This window comes from Anopheles coustani, chromosome 3 (genome assembly GCF_943734705.1).
Source record: "Anopheles coustani chromosome 3, idAnoCousDA_361_x.2, whole genome shotgun sequence".
Taxonomy (NCBI): Eukaryota; Metazoa; Arthropoda; class Insecta; order Diptera; family Culicidae; genus Anopheles; species Anopheles coustani.
The window spans coordinates 90,558,135-90,573,070 of record NC_071288.1 but is presented as its reverse complement, the minus strand read 5'-3'; the positions used below and the strand labels follow the sequence as shown (position 1 = coordinate 90,573,070).

Sequence of the window (14,936 nt, the reverse complement as noted above, 5' to 3'; positions counted from 1 at the left end):
AATTTTGAGCTTTTACTGAGCAAGAGAGAGAGCGAACTTCACCGTTCTCAGTTCTCAGACGGGCCCGTCGCGAAGCTCTCTCAAAAAGCACAAGCGCGTAATATGAATATAAATAGAAGATTTTGATAAATAATCGTTAAAACCAAAAAATATTCCCAGCTAGGACAGTTTTTTCATTTTTAATTAGTTATAATTAAATGATCAGTCACACATACAACACAAACATCACACGACCTGGCTTTAAACATTTTTCCCCAAGTGTTGCTGCTAAGCTCCGCGCGGTTTGTTTTGAAGTAGTGTTGTTTGGTTGCAAGAGTACGCTCGACTTTGAGAGTCAGTCGCAAAACAGCGTCCATCGCGCGTGGTTGTACTTCGTTGCTGGGCTTGGCTGAAACAGCAGCCTCCACACACTTCTTGTGTTTCATTTAGCGTCCATTAGCCCTCGCGGAAGGTAATTTGTGTTTCGGTGTGTCTGTTTCGTCTTCGCCGGTTAAACGGTCACTTTTTTCTTACGATTTCCGGGAAACGCGCTTTCCTCCAGGATCAGCTGGAGGTTGGCAAGATGTTTGGTAGCATCAGGGTGTTAGGACTTCGTTCGTGTGCGCGTCAGTGACGCAAGTGTGTTTACCGTTTCCGTCCACTTTCTCCCTTCCCAACGGAGTGGGCGTCCGAAGAAGCATAGAGAAGCAGGAAGAAAAGCAACCCAGCCAAAGATTTAATTTGCACCAAATCAGGAAGCCAATGACTTGAGTCACCCCTTGAGACCGTGGCCGGCATTTGAAAATTGTACTTGAGACGAGCGATTCAGATTTGAAAACGGTTTGGCAATTGGAGCTGCACGTAGGCGGATTAGTAGTTTTTTTTAGCTCATTCAGCTCGCAAGCATCATTTCGCTTTTTCCTTGTATTCTTCACATTATATTTTAGCACCAAATCTTGCGTTTCGCAAATCTGTATCTGTATGAAACGGGAATCGGGAGGGAAACTGGGTCGAAGAAAAGTAAAACGTTCCTTGAAATACCTTCAACGCACCGTTATTCTGCTATCTTTCGACTGATTCTTCCTGTCCCGTTTTGCGTTCGTTGATAAAAATACTTTGCAGCCCCATCGAAGTAGCCTTTTCTGAGCCGTTTCTTATTCTCATTTCCCCGCGGATCGCGGATTACGCCTGCTCGGTGCCGTGGTGTGCGTTATTACCATCAAATACGAATTTTCTACATTTGTTAGACGATCGTTGCCGTGCGCGGGAAGGAAAAACGAGTTTTCCCTCCTCAAGGTGTGTGGTCAAGACGTGCGGTGCCCAATGGCAGTGTCTAGCCGTGTGTGTGTGTGCGTATGAGTTAGAGAAAGAGGGAGCGGGAAAGCGTCTCGGAGCGTTTTCTCCACCATGGAGGCACAGTTTGCGCGAAACGCAAAAGGGGGGCACATGTAAGCCCGAGCCGTCTAAACGCCAACCTAAAATCGGAGAAGTAAAAGTAGTGTAATGTAAGCAATAGAAGTGCAAAGTGAAGTGCTGCCGGTAGCGGAGTGCCTGCTGCAACGACGTGGAGAAGAAAAGAAGAAGTTGAAAACGAATGAAGAAAAAGTAAAGGCGCCTTGGAAGGAAAGGAAAGGAAAGAAAAGAAAAGTAGTGCCAGTGAAGGGAAAGAGAACGAAAGAAGGTGAATAACAAACCAAACGCGCACGGTACGGTTGGATGGATGTGTGAAAAGTAAACGAAACGGAGGGAAGCAACCCCTTAAGGAAAATAAGGGTGGTTTGTGGAGGAAAAAAGTGCTAAACCAGTGTAAGAAACCGGTGGGGGAAGAAGGGTGGAAGGTGTGGAGGTACATGAAGTGAAAGCAAAGGAGATGGAAAAAGTGCCGATCGCTGGTGGTGTGTGTGTTCCTGTGTGTGCAACGGTACGCAAGAGCTGTTGAGATAAAAATTGTGCAGGTAAAAAGGACTGATGATCTTCTTTTTCTATGATTTTAGCTAATGTGTGTCATTTGCAAAACATGATTGCTTTGATCTTTTTCTACAATGCCAAAGAAATGTGGCAAACAGTGCACTATCATGCACCTGTATTGCATGTACGATTTTCTTCCATTTTTTCCTATTCAATTCAATTCTAGTTCTAATATAACTTTTTTTTTTTTATTTAAAAGTAAGCATTTGAGAGGTTTTTTTATTCAATTTTTTATCATTCCCTCTTTTTTAAAATTTCGGAAGTCTTTTTTCCGATCCAATAACTCTTACTTGAAGAAATTATCTACAGAGTAGGTCTGCCAGCCATCGCCAACTTTCATGCGATCAATTGTAAACATTTATATCGCTTCTTTGCCCTGCGTGGCCCACCAGCATTAGGCCAGTGTGGAGTTGTATAAGCGTTTATGCTCGGGCTATAAACCCCGGGAAACGGTACGTCATAGCATAACTAGTTTTTCTGCAAGCATCGAGGCAAGCATATAGCACGCACATGAAACCTGCAATGTTGGTTATTGGTTCGGTGCACCATCGAATGGCGTTTCCTTTCATTTGCTACTTAAATTGCTTAGAAAAGTTTAGGAATTGTACGTACCTTTCTTAGAAGGTACTGCAAAAGATATACATACACTAAAAACGTCTCAAAGATGAACCTGACTGACCAAACAGAATTTGTTTGGTGAAACAAATCCTCACATGTAGTCAGCTTCAGTCAAATCAGTTCGGTTATTTGTTTTTGCGCAAATAAATTCAAACAACGATGTAGTATATCATTATACTTTTTGCTGTTGCCAAGGACGTTTCCTGTTTCTTGTCCTTTGAAAATCCAACCTTCGTCAATAATTTGCACCTTAGTTATTCGCCAAATTATTACACCAACAACCAGAAATGGGCGTCCATACGGTGTAGAAACATTAAGATTCACGATATTAAGATTCACCAACTCAGCCTTTCGCACAACGCTGCTAAATAAAATAACCTCTCCTGCACTTTAAGCCAAATGCTTTTCTGCTGCTTCTAGCCTTCCTTGTATGATGATCGTCGATCGAGAAGTCGTTTCCTATATATGAGTAAAGATAGAGTTCATATGAAATGTTTGGCATTTAACCTGTTTTTCTCGGAAACCTCCGACAACAATCACACGGAATTCCCTCCGCTAAATCGCTCCATTAGACGACCCTTGCCCTTGGGATGACGTTTTGTCCGGATCGACAAATTTAGAAACTGTCACTAAGCGATCGACTCCAATCTTTGCTGAGTCATAGACTGCGCTTGTAGTGAAACGTAAAGGGAAAAAGATTCCCATGTATTTCAATGCTAGTTATAACATTGATCTTTCTATACAATCCAAGTAGTTAATCAGCCAAAGTATGGATAATAAACGAAAAATCAACAAAAAAAACAAACCCACAGATATCCACTTACATTAATTGCGTTGTGTAATTGCTATTTGATGGAATTTTTTTGTTCATAATTTACGAACTAGAATATGTGCCCGAGTGTCCGAGTGTTAACTGCTGATAGCGTTGTAGCAATCTATAGGCTTCGATCTGTTACAAGCTCAGCCGAGCTGGAGAAAAAAATACATTATGGAATCGGCTCCTCGTGATAAAACGTACACTTTTACTTCAAACCCGCGGATTTGTTTTTGCACGCAGTAAATCTAATGACCGATGAATCCAAAGTAACCCGTAACCCCGCAGCTCCCGGCAGCTTCCAGCGAACTTTGCGTTGGACAGATCATCGTCATCTTCGTGATCATGAACATCATCATCATCATCCGGTAGACTTTGAGCTGCGATTACATCATCTTCATCTTCGAACAAATCACGTACTCGGTTTGAATGTTGGTTTGCCGCTTCCACCACCACTTCTGGTACACTTGAATTGTAAACCGAAAAAAAGGTGGAATCTAAAAACTTTGCGACAAATCACCATACCAACACCAAACAAACATCCAAACGGGAGGTGCAAAGCCTTTGGTGGTGTTGTGTTATGGCAGTTTGCGTCCAATGTTCTGCCAGTCCGCGGTTAGGATTTTGTATGTACGATTTGCTAGCCCCTCGTGGGACGCTGATGCTAATTTGTGTTTGTTTTATCATCCAATTACTATTTCGATACGAGATTTGTTTGCTTTTTGAAACAAGTTTTACCATGGGCAGTGTTGGTAGTTGTCGAATCAATTTTTCCCGTTCGCCTGATACTTCGTTCTGTTATCATGCTCTTTGAGGTTGATATGAAATATACCGTTTACCAACATGGATCTTTTTTTCACGTGACCCGTGGCTCGTAACAAATATCCATAAAATGAGTCTCAAAAAAAAAAACGCACATCTACCCGCACTTCGATCCCACTCATCCTATCCGAGATAATTTCAGCTACGCCATCTTCTTCCAGCCGATAAGGCCGATAGCGGATCATTATCGATAATGTACTTTGCCCGAAATGGGCTGTATAGCGTGTAGCGTGTAATAAGCTGAAGGGCTACGTCCACGACAAGAGCATAGTTGCTTTATGCTGTAATTCGGTGCCAAAATAGCCCACCGGTGACCCTCTGAGATAACTAGCATGACGATGCATGAATAAACGAGATTTTTTCCAAGCCGGGGAAAGATGGGAAACCGGAATGAATCACTCTCTCCCTGAGGGGCCGATCGTAAGACCGATGCAACGTAAACGGATGCAATACTTTGCGAATGACGTCGGGGAAAGAGTTATTATGTGTCCTGCTCGAAGGACGCCCACATAACCCGAGGTGGAAGAAACAACTGATGAAAAGTGGCAAAAAAAAATCGGGTAGTGCAGGGTCAGGAAGCATGACTTACTTGTGTCGTTCGTAACTGGTTCGACCGAGCTTCGACTTCGGTGTCCGGCCATTTTTAATCTGCCTTTATCCATTTTGCCAGAGGTCGGCAATAACTCAATTGGTTGGGGTTTTTTTGCGACCTAAACGATTATTTTTTCTAGAAAGGAATTGCACCACTATGTTGCATGGTACAAACTTAATTCTTATGTAAACTCTCTTTTGGATTATTATTTGAACCATTGCAAAGATAAAATATTTGTAGGCAATTGGTTACATATATTTTACCTTTGTTAGAATTAAAAATACCTGCGTTGGAGTTAAACATCAATCTGCTAAATGCCGTTTGAGGTCTATCTATCGGGTTTTATCTTTCGTTTGAATGATAGTAGACCCTTTCACCAAACGTGATTGCATGCGGTTTCATCTCCGATAACTGAATGTGCATTTGATGATGCTGCGGTATGATTATATTATTTTTTCCTTCTCCTTTTTCTCATCGGAGGGCCTCCTCTTGTTTTTTTTTCCATTGCCCAATCGTCATGGCTCGTCTGCCGGTTCGTGCATTGAGGCAATTTATTATTGTTATTGTGTATTTTGTGCGTTTATTGGAAGCAGTTATGCTGGAGTATGCCATCGTGGCCCGCACTCGAACCGAGTAGCATCGGTTGGTCGTGCAGCGTCGCATAAATGGTAAAAATCTTATGTGCCACCCATCTCATCTCTCTTTCCCCCCCAGCCCGGGCTCGGCATCTCCGCAGCCCCTGCCACGACAACAAACTTGTTTTTCATTTTTGCGCACACACAAGAACTCACACATTGCGCAATGCACGGTCGCTCGGCGGTCGTATGTTGAAATGCATCGGAATCTAGCGACATCTAGGCCCTCCACGTATTAGGAGGGAGGAGAAAGGGAAGCATGTGGGTGCCTGCCGTTAGTTAGGAAGCCAGCAGAAGAGCCTACGGAAGGAAGGGAATGGAAGCAGGAGAGCACGATCAACCGAGAGGGAGACGGATCGTATTACTGGCCATAGCCTGAATTGAACTAGTAGGCAGTCGTTGTGGCCGTACAAGGTTTTCGATCGTCGAACGATCATAGAATGTCTTAGTCGAGAATGCCACGGCAGAGAACAGTCTGATCGGTAGGATTGATAAGTGACCTAAGTGAAAATTGTCAGTTAAGTTTTCCACTTGATATTTGCTGTGCTTTTTGCCAGAAAATTATAATCTATTTTTTATTTTAAAATGGGATTAAAAACACACATTCCTTCCAATCAAATCATTAAGCATACAAACAACTCCTTAGCTGCCATAAACGATCTACCACGCACTAATCAATTACCCTTTGGGGGCGGAATTGGGAAGGGATTTGGTGGTCGGTGGTGTTTATTTTATTTTATTCGCGGTTTGGTAACTGGTTGTCAACGGTACGGAAGATATGCAACCAGATGCAGCAGCAGGTACCAGCGAGAAACTGCATTGCAACATCCGTTTGCGAGTTGCTCAACCGTCGAGCCCTCGCACACCTGGGCCCGGGATTCGATGGCTTTTTAAACTTGTTGATACCGATATTTGTTTGTGTCCCCGGATAGGTTGCCAAGGTCTACACCGCTGGAAAACCGTTTGAATTATCCGTTTCGTTTTGTTAGCGAGGGAGGCAAGCGAAGGAAAATGGAAGGGAAGGCTGTGTTAAATAGAGTAACCATTTTGTTTGTGACTGACTTATGTTATTTATTTATGTTTTTGCTCCGGTAGAAAATCGCATAACATCGCAACCATGATTTGTAAATGTTACATGAACAACAAATAATATTGCGTTTGGTTGTCTTGTATGACTAATTTTGTTGTGTTATTTGATATGAAAACTTAAAACTTATTATTGTTATTGAATAAACATTTATGTAATGGGTTTTTGTCTGAGTTTTTAAGCTACTAAGGTTTGTAAAATGCCCAGTGCCTCATGCTTGTTTTTGTAGGCCCTAGTTAACGATAAGTATAGACAACGAAAATCAGCTAATAGTAAAGGGGTTTGTCAAACAAACCTTGAAACAAATGGCTTAATTCGTGCTGCCCACTCCCTGCCAACACCCCGCTTGCCTTCTTGTCCTGCGGCAAAGAAATGCACCAACCAAATGCATCGGTCGCCGCCGCACGGAGGTTGATGGACTCGTTTTTCCCCTGCTTTTCGTTCGTCCACGGTGCGCTGCACATGCCACAGAAGGCCACATCACACTCGCCAGCGTCCAACCACGCACACCATGAGCCGCGAACTGTTGGCTGTTGGGCGAGAAAAGTGAAGAAAAACCAACAAGAAACAAAACACCCACAAAACTTAGCTAAAAACTGTAATGCAAAAACGTTCGTCGTTTGCTTTGGTGTATCGCAAATGGAAAACTGCTACATGAATTCCGAAGCCTCCCCCACCTCGCCCACTACCAACCAAACCCCTGGGGTGCTCTCGGGGGGTGGTAAATGTCCGAGACATTCGCGTTTTGTGAATTGGAATGTCGATTGAGAGGTGGCCCCAGACGCGGCGGGGTTGGTCCGGTTTTCGCGTTTTTTGCTCATTGCTACCGAACGCCGTCACTACAAATACAAATCCCTTTTTCGGCTGATGCATTTTTTGCTTTCGTTCGCTTTTTTTTCTTCTTCTCCAAGAGACGCATGTTGGTCCATGCCCTTTCCGCCCCCTCCCCCGCCAGAGGAGTGGTGTGGTGAAGAAAAGCTACATATTGATTGTGTTTCGATCGATGTAAATGCGTAGCGAAGGAATCATTTGAATATGGTGGCTGTTCTCCTCGAAGGGAAATGGTTATTTATGGCGGAAAATGGATGTGCCACGATGGAATGGAATATATTTTCGTACATATGACGTTTTCCAGCGCTTGTGTTTGTTTTCGTTCCGGCCACTCGCGTGTTTTCCCACTGACAGCTCTTTCCACTAGGGTTTTAATTTATGGATGGTCTTTTTCAATACATTCGATAAGTTGATGGCATTTCAAGGATACGTTATCTTACGGTAGAATTATTTTTTTGAAATATTATAGAGAACAGCCCTTCTTCATCTGTTTAGTTTGTACGAAACATTTGGTTTTTCGTTTTAAAAAGTAGTTGATGATTTAGCAATTATCATTTATCGTAGTCCATTTAGCAAATTGAATCCAATTATTCACTGTTTGGCTCTCTGCCATATCTTCTTTCACTTTAAAATATTAAAATAATATTGAAGACTGTAAAAGGTATCGTCGTTGAATATGATAGAGCATAATAATAGCAAACTCAGCTTGTTTGGTCTTGTGCTATCTGTAAAATTTAAATGTGAAAACTAAAATTAACACAAGATGAAATTCACAAGGTGCAAACACGTTGATGATATACAATACTAAGGACATATATTCTTTAAGTTCATCTATTTTAAATAAACTAATTGTACTAAAAAATGTCATATATTCTACCCCAGCCCTTCTGATAAAGACCTTTTGATGCTGACCTACTCCGCGTATTATTTAATCCGATTCGAGTAAAATGCTCCAAAAACTTATTCCTTTCAACCTATTAAACTTTCCCCCCCTTTTCTTCTCCCCCAGGACTCCGATGAGGACAGTTTCCCATCGATCGGTTGAACGATCAGTGCGGAAGGACGGCGGCGGTTAGCGAACAAACGCCATGTGTGCGATGTGCTGTTCGACGTGCTCAAATACTACTTCACGACGCGACTTCCGGTGCTACGCAGCGGTGGCATTCCTTTGACGAGTCTGGTCTATTGCCAGCGATAAACGGCAGGGTAGGTTTGCTAATTTCCGGCCACAGCGCGCAAGGAAAACGGTTTTCTTCTGCGAGTTCTACATGGCCGATCCTAGGAACTCCGGATGATTGTGTGGTACTCTTGGCGGGTTGGTTAAATTCTGAGCAAAGAAGACTGATTATCGGACGCCGACAAATAGGTTGTCTTTTAACTGGGAGGCCTGTAGAATTATTAATAACCTTCTCCATAACCCATAATCTCCACTACCACCCGGCGGCAACGAGGGTTTGGTTCAATGGAGGTGCCGTGAGGATAATTATTCCACTGGTCGGCTGGTTAGGATATCGAGTACAGGTTTACACGTCCCCGCGCACCGTAACTTATCATTTCCAGCGATAAGTCATAGTTCACCCACCATTATCGACTTCCTGCTCTCGTGCGTCGCCCGGTTGGAAGGGTCGAAAGGTGGTGGCGCACCAATAAACACATTACCGCTCCGGAGGTCTGACAACACACTATGCGTCTTATCCACGCGATTCGATCGGTCTCGCGAAGAGAAGGACACGCGACGGCCAAGCAGGGAAACTGCACACCGATGTCTTTTATGGGCATGCCTCATTGCGGATAATTTGTGAGAGTTAGAACTAATTTTTAGCGACAGGCGGCCGTTACCGCTGTGGGCGAAGGCTATGCTGGTGGCGTTGGGCCCTCTGCCCTCGATCGTTTATGCTGTGCCGCCCTGTGGTAGCGTTTTACGTAAAAACTGGTGGATTTGTTTTGCACCAAAAAACATCCAACGCTGGCGCATTGAGACGTGCCATTAGGCAAATTAGCCACGGTTCTCGTGCGACTCGGCTGTTTCGAAGCGAACATATCATTTACGGGTCGAGTGTGTTAGTCAACTACACCTCCCTCGACCCGGAGGTGGACGTGGACAATGGGAAGGAATAATGGGAAATCAAATTACTTTACTCCATCAGAACAGGTTCTTCATTGACATTCGCTGTAAGGGCACCCTCAAACCCTCTTGAATGATTCCAAAATCCCCGGTTTTGTGACTAAGGTCTCGAGAACTTACCTGGAAGCGCGATGTTAAGCCTCGTTGTACAAGTTTTCTGTTTGCTTGGGGAGGAGTGAGATTGGATTAAGAAATTCTAAAACATATTTCAACGACCCAAAACCTTTGCTGTTTTGGATATGCTTTTTTCACTGTCATACAAACATATTCCATTCTTTCTTTCGCTTCCTCTTGGTTGAGAAAAAAAAAACCGGAAATTTTCGATGATAGCTAGGGTTCAGTAGGAAGCGGTAGGAAGGCCTTAGTTCGAGGCCAGCAATATGTGTGCGTGGTTGTAAAGATTTTTGCCTATCCACCACATTCGATACCGATTGGCGAATTTTTGTCTGTCAGGTCTCAGCATAACCTGATTGGGAAACAAGTTTTTTCCTAGGAGTATTTCTACAAAGTTCTTTTTCAAACATTTGCATGTTGCTAAGCGAGCATGGGGAAGATAGGCGTCGTAATTTCACTCGTCAGATATTTAATTTTTGTTATCTTTAGAATCAAAACTGTCTTGTGTGTCTATATTTGGGCCGATGGGATCGAAAGGATAACATGTTTACCGAAAGGTTATTCAGTGAAAATGAAAAAAAAATCAATTGAGATTTCTCTTCTAATGTGAGGATTCTATTTATTTTGGTTTGAAATATTGTTTGGTTTATCATAGAACTTAATTGAGAAGAAAATACCAGAATAGAAGTATGCAATGACAAGAATATTCAGATGAATGAAAAACAATCACCCTCCATTTTACTATACTATACTTTACATGTGTCTGATAGAAGATTTCTGCTAAGTATTGAACCAACTTTTGAGGCAAAATATGAAAACAAAGTATGAGGAAAAATCTTCATACAAGTTAGTGTCATCTGCAGAAGGAAACAACGTTTGCCACTTTCTAGCATGCAAATTGACGTTCGAATGCTAATTAAAACTAGCGAATTTATGTGGACTCTCCTGGCACGAACCTTTCCTCGGTTCTCGGTCACTCGGCCAACGACGCTTGCAAGTGTGTTCCGTCATAAAATTGCCACATTCTAGCCCGCGTGTGCGCCAGTGACGTTTATAGTTTTGCCTGATTGTCTACGCCATACCGCGAACGGCCATTTGGTGGCGTTTTATGGCTTCATCAGAAAACCCCTTGCCGTCGTCGCGAGATGTGCCGATATCGTGCGGGATGCATCGGTGCACATGCTGTGGCGGCCCTAAATTGCCATCGCCGCCGTAATCGACAGAACGCACACTGCAATTTCCCATGTCAATTGATTTCATTACGATTTCCTCCTTTGAGGGTTCACTGATTGGGCTCCCGTCTCCCGGCTGGAGAAGGAGGGCGCTCGGACCGGATGCGCTTCGACCGCGTGCGATTCGGTTCCCAGAACTCAAGGAATTCAGCTCCGGCAAAGGCGTCAATTTCATTCCATTAGCGTCCTCGTGTGTCGGACGCTGGAAGAGTGGCATTCAGAGACGAAGGGGCCCGTGTTACGGAGCCCCCCCCCCCCCCCCCTCTCCCCACGCCCGATCGGTATCTTATCTTTGCGCCAGGTTCTTCAGCCCTTTCGGGAGGCTTTATCCGGCGGTGGAGCCTCGTTATCCGGCCGGGTCAGTTCAGTCTATTCGCGGCTCTATCGGTGGCTGGCATTGTTATTACGTGCGTTTGATAAGGCCGTGCCCGGAGTCGGTGGCGATTGCGTGACAAGTTCAAGTAGCCCACAGTTTCCGCTAGTTCCTATTTGCCCGGTGTACGTACAGTGTGTGGCCGATGTGTGGCCGATAGCAACTCGTGCCCCCCAAATACCTTAGGTACATTATTAGATGTAGTATTTGCTTCAACCATTTTGGAGTTTATTTTCAAATTGTAAGAATGGCCTTGGCGGTTGTTTCGATGTGTTTTGTCAATTTTGTTGTTTGTTTATTTTCCTGCTTCAAATTTAGCTGACTGAGCAAAATACGTCAATGGCTTTGATTTGGCCGCAGATGTTCGAGAAGCTCTAACTGTGCCATTTGTTAGCTTCCTTCCCGTGTACGTGCTAAGAGAGAGAGATCCCACTCAATCGTGATTGACACAGCTGCAACAACAAATGGACGGCTCGTGTAGAAATTTCGAGAAATTCAAGAATGCCCTACGCAACGACTTTACTCGTTGTTTGTTTGTTTAGAGTTTGTTTTTACGTGTTTTGCTACAAGCGTTTATGCGGAGTTCCCATCGAATCGTAGTAACATTTTTGTTTTGCCAAATCGTAGAAATCTTTCAGGAAAAGAGGTCTGAGCAAAGTAACTAAAAAACAACACCTTTTTCGAAATGTATGCGTGATAATGTTTGCACCATTCAGTGATTTAAAGATTTAGACAAATTTGTACCATTTGGTTTTTCTCTCGACTTGTGAGATGTTTCTCACAGTCTTTAACGATGCTAAAAATTTATCCACAGGGCATTTGTTGCTTCTACACAGCATTGCGAAACGCGGATCAATGATTGATCGAGGGTTGTATTGTAGCTGGATGAAGTTTATAATAGACCTTAACCTTCATATGGTGACCAGATTCCTTTCCTCAAAAATGTCAGTTGTTTCTGCAATCAGTTCTGAGTACAGACCGAGGTATGTCACAAATCGTCATCTTATAAAATATATCATTTGACTATGGGCCGCACTGTTTTTTTTTATGCGTTCAAGAACATACTTAAAATTCTGGTATTGAATTCCGTATGTACATTATCGAATTCTGAAATTATTATTCCACAATTAAACGATGGTGCAAATATTATCACGCATATGGCAAGTTTGGTTCCATCGATTACATGGAATATAGCGGAATATGTTTAGCTACCCCAATAGGCGTCCATTTTGTGTCTGAATAAATAACAAAATTAATTTTCCTATATCTTTTTGGATGCGGTGTGACGATGATCCCTTTGTGTCAATTTCAAGCTGACAACTGGCGTGCTAATAAAGTCACAATATCGACCGGACTACACAAAGCGAGCGGAGGAAACCGCTACAAATTAAATTCGCATCACGAGGCCAATTATTCTGTACCATACTGTGAGTTATGCGCGGTACGTGAGCGTATCAAGCTGCTACCGTTAACGTTAACACACACGACACACTCGCCGTCGAATTGATTTCTCGACAAAAGTCACAGTCGCCGCAAAGCTCATCCTCGTGGTATCTAACGATAAAAATGGAGGCAACGGCGTGGCGTGGCGTTCTATTTCTGTTACCCTATTCCCATCGACACCTACCCACTAACGCCGTTAGTTGAACGAGCTTCCAATGTCCGATGTGTCGTCAGCGGAACACCGTGTGCGACAGGTCAGTTTTGAGTTGAAGAGCTGTCTTTCTAGCCTTAAAGGCGTCTGAGGGCAGAACGATAAGGAATTAGTATTAACGTTAGGTTTAACGGTTTAGTATTAGTATCGTTGGCGTCTCTTCAGAAGGTACTAAATAAACGCCGGTGTAGTAGTTCTTTGCCACTCCGGTCGACCTTGGTTCGACCGTTTCCAAACCGGCGAGGTCTCTGATCCTCCCTTGGCTCTACCGGAAGCAGCCACACGAACGAAACCCATATGACGTTTCGCGCGGGCACGGCAGGTTGCGTGCGGCGTACGGAAAGGGAAATCAAATCATCCATTTTCGCACCCCATACCCCCCCACTGTTGTTCCTCCTCACCGTCGAACGCCTCACTGATGGACGTTGGTACCATGGTGGTGATCGGAGCGCCGCAGAGACCGCGTGTTGTGCCAACCTAATTGATAGGGAAGTTCGAAGTCGATTGAATGCATGATTAACCGACGTTTGACAGCACCAATACCACTTCAAGGGTTTGCAAAACTTGGCTTTATAACGCGTAACGAATATATTAAACCCTGCGTGTGTGGTATTCTGATTTTCAATCGATAAACCTGCCTCCACACCGGTGGCGGTCGTTCTTCCGGTGGTGAGTTCTGTGGTGTGGACTGTTCCGACTCCCATAGGGAGGATTACCCCGGACAGTGAACTCGACACGTCACGGTGCGCTCTAGCTCTCTTCCGGGGTATCCCGTAGTTTGGCTATATGCTACCGGTACTAAATCTGGTGCTCCATTGCGTGACGACCAATTTGTGGCCATCTAATCACCCCTCGACAGGGGGGGAATGTCGCGTTGCCGCACTTGACTAAATAATGACACTTGACAGCGTGCAGCTGATGTTGCGAGTGTTCGCAAACTGAGACCAGGCCTCCGAGATGCCCATAGACCGTCGGCTGAAAATAACTCCATTCGAGGAGGGATGGGGAAAATAAACCGTAAAAATCGGCTGTAAAAATATACCACCACCCAGAATGTGAAACGAAAAGATGAGCGGAAAAATTAACAACACCGCGCAGCCCTGACGTGGTCGGATAGGCGTCACTGCGGGCATGACCTTGACCAGAGTGTTCAATCGGGCGGGGGATGGATTCCGGGCATGGTGGAGCATTGGCGGATGGTGTTGAAACGATATTTGCCAAAGTAAATATGGACACTTCTGCTTCTGGCGCTGTCGTTGGTACGCTGTCGCGCGGCTTCGAGCAGAGCCTTCTGAACGCCATTGGCCGTGGTTGGTTTTTGTTTGGCCTGATTGGATTCAATCAAACTATGCTGGAAGTTGCCATTCTGATTTGGGATTTCAGCCCCAAACGGAGAACTCTAGCGCGAACCCGTTTGATACTGACACGTCTCCAATCAGACGAAATAAAATTTAAAGCCTCAAGTTGGTGCGATCTTCCAACCTTTTCAGGTTAGGTATTAAATTGAGTTCAGATCGTAAAAGAGTGGATCTTAAATTAATTAATTTAATTTACCTTACAAGCCTGCGTAATAAAACAAGCTAATCTTCATCGTGAGGTCCACGAATAAGAGGCCATAAAACAGAGCTCTTGAAGTAATGTTTGTAGTAGTTTGAATGTAGTCCTAGAAGTTCCATATTTTTTTGATGTAGTTGGGTACTAACTTGTACATCGTTGTGCATTGCTGAACCATATCCATCTTTGATCAGACCGATCCTCAGACACAGACAAATCAATGCCAAACGAATGAATGAATGCGGAGTTTGACCGCAATGAAACACACAAGAACTCGGATGTCAAAGGAGGGGAGTCTCCGAGACGTAGAGTTGGCCGCATGCTGGAAGTTTCAGCGAATCGGCCCACTGCACTGTACCTTGGAATCACACGACGACCACTTGTGCGATCGTAGATCCTTATGTGCTCTTCCATAAGTACTGCGCGTCTTCGCCGTCTTCAATTGATGTCGGTCGGTAATCGCCCCTCGCCTTACCTACCGCTTCTCCCTCTCGATTCCTCAAACTACCGAGTACAAAACCTGCGCCTGACCTTGTCG

At 44.1% G+C, this 14,936-nt stretch overlaps 1 protein-coding gene across 2 annotated transcripts in view; it reads left to right on the top strand.

The window, feature by feature from the left end:
• Positions 1 to 340: 340 nt before the first annotated feature.
• LOC131271886 (diacylglycerol lipase-beta-like) overlaps positions 341 to 14,936 on the top strand; it is a 31,423-nt gene continuing 16,827 nt past the window's right edge. The window contains exons 1-3 of one of the 2 annotated variants that reach the window (XM_058273453.1): positions 341 to 451; positions 1,227 to 1,934; positions 8,356 to 8,552. The gene's annotated coding sequence lies outside the window, so the exon portion shown is untranslated. Of the gene's footprint in view, positions 452 to 1,101; positions 1,935 to 8,355; positions 8,553 to 14,936 lie in introns of both variants that reach the window. The other variant, XM_058273454.1, reaches the window with a different exon arrangement.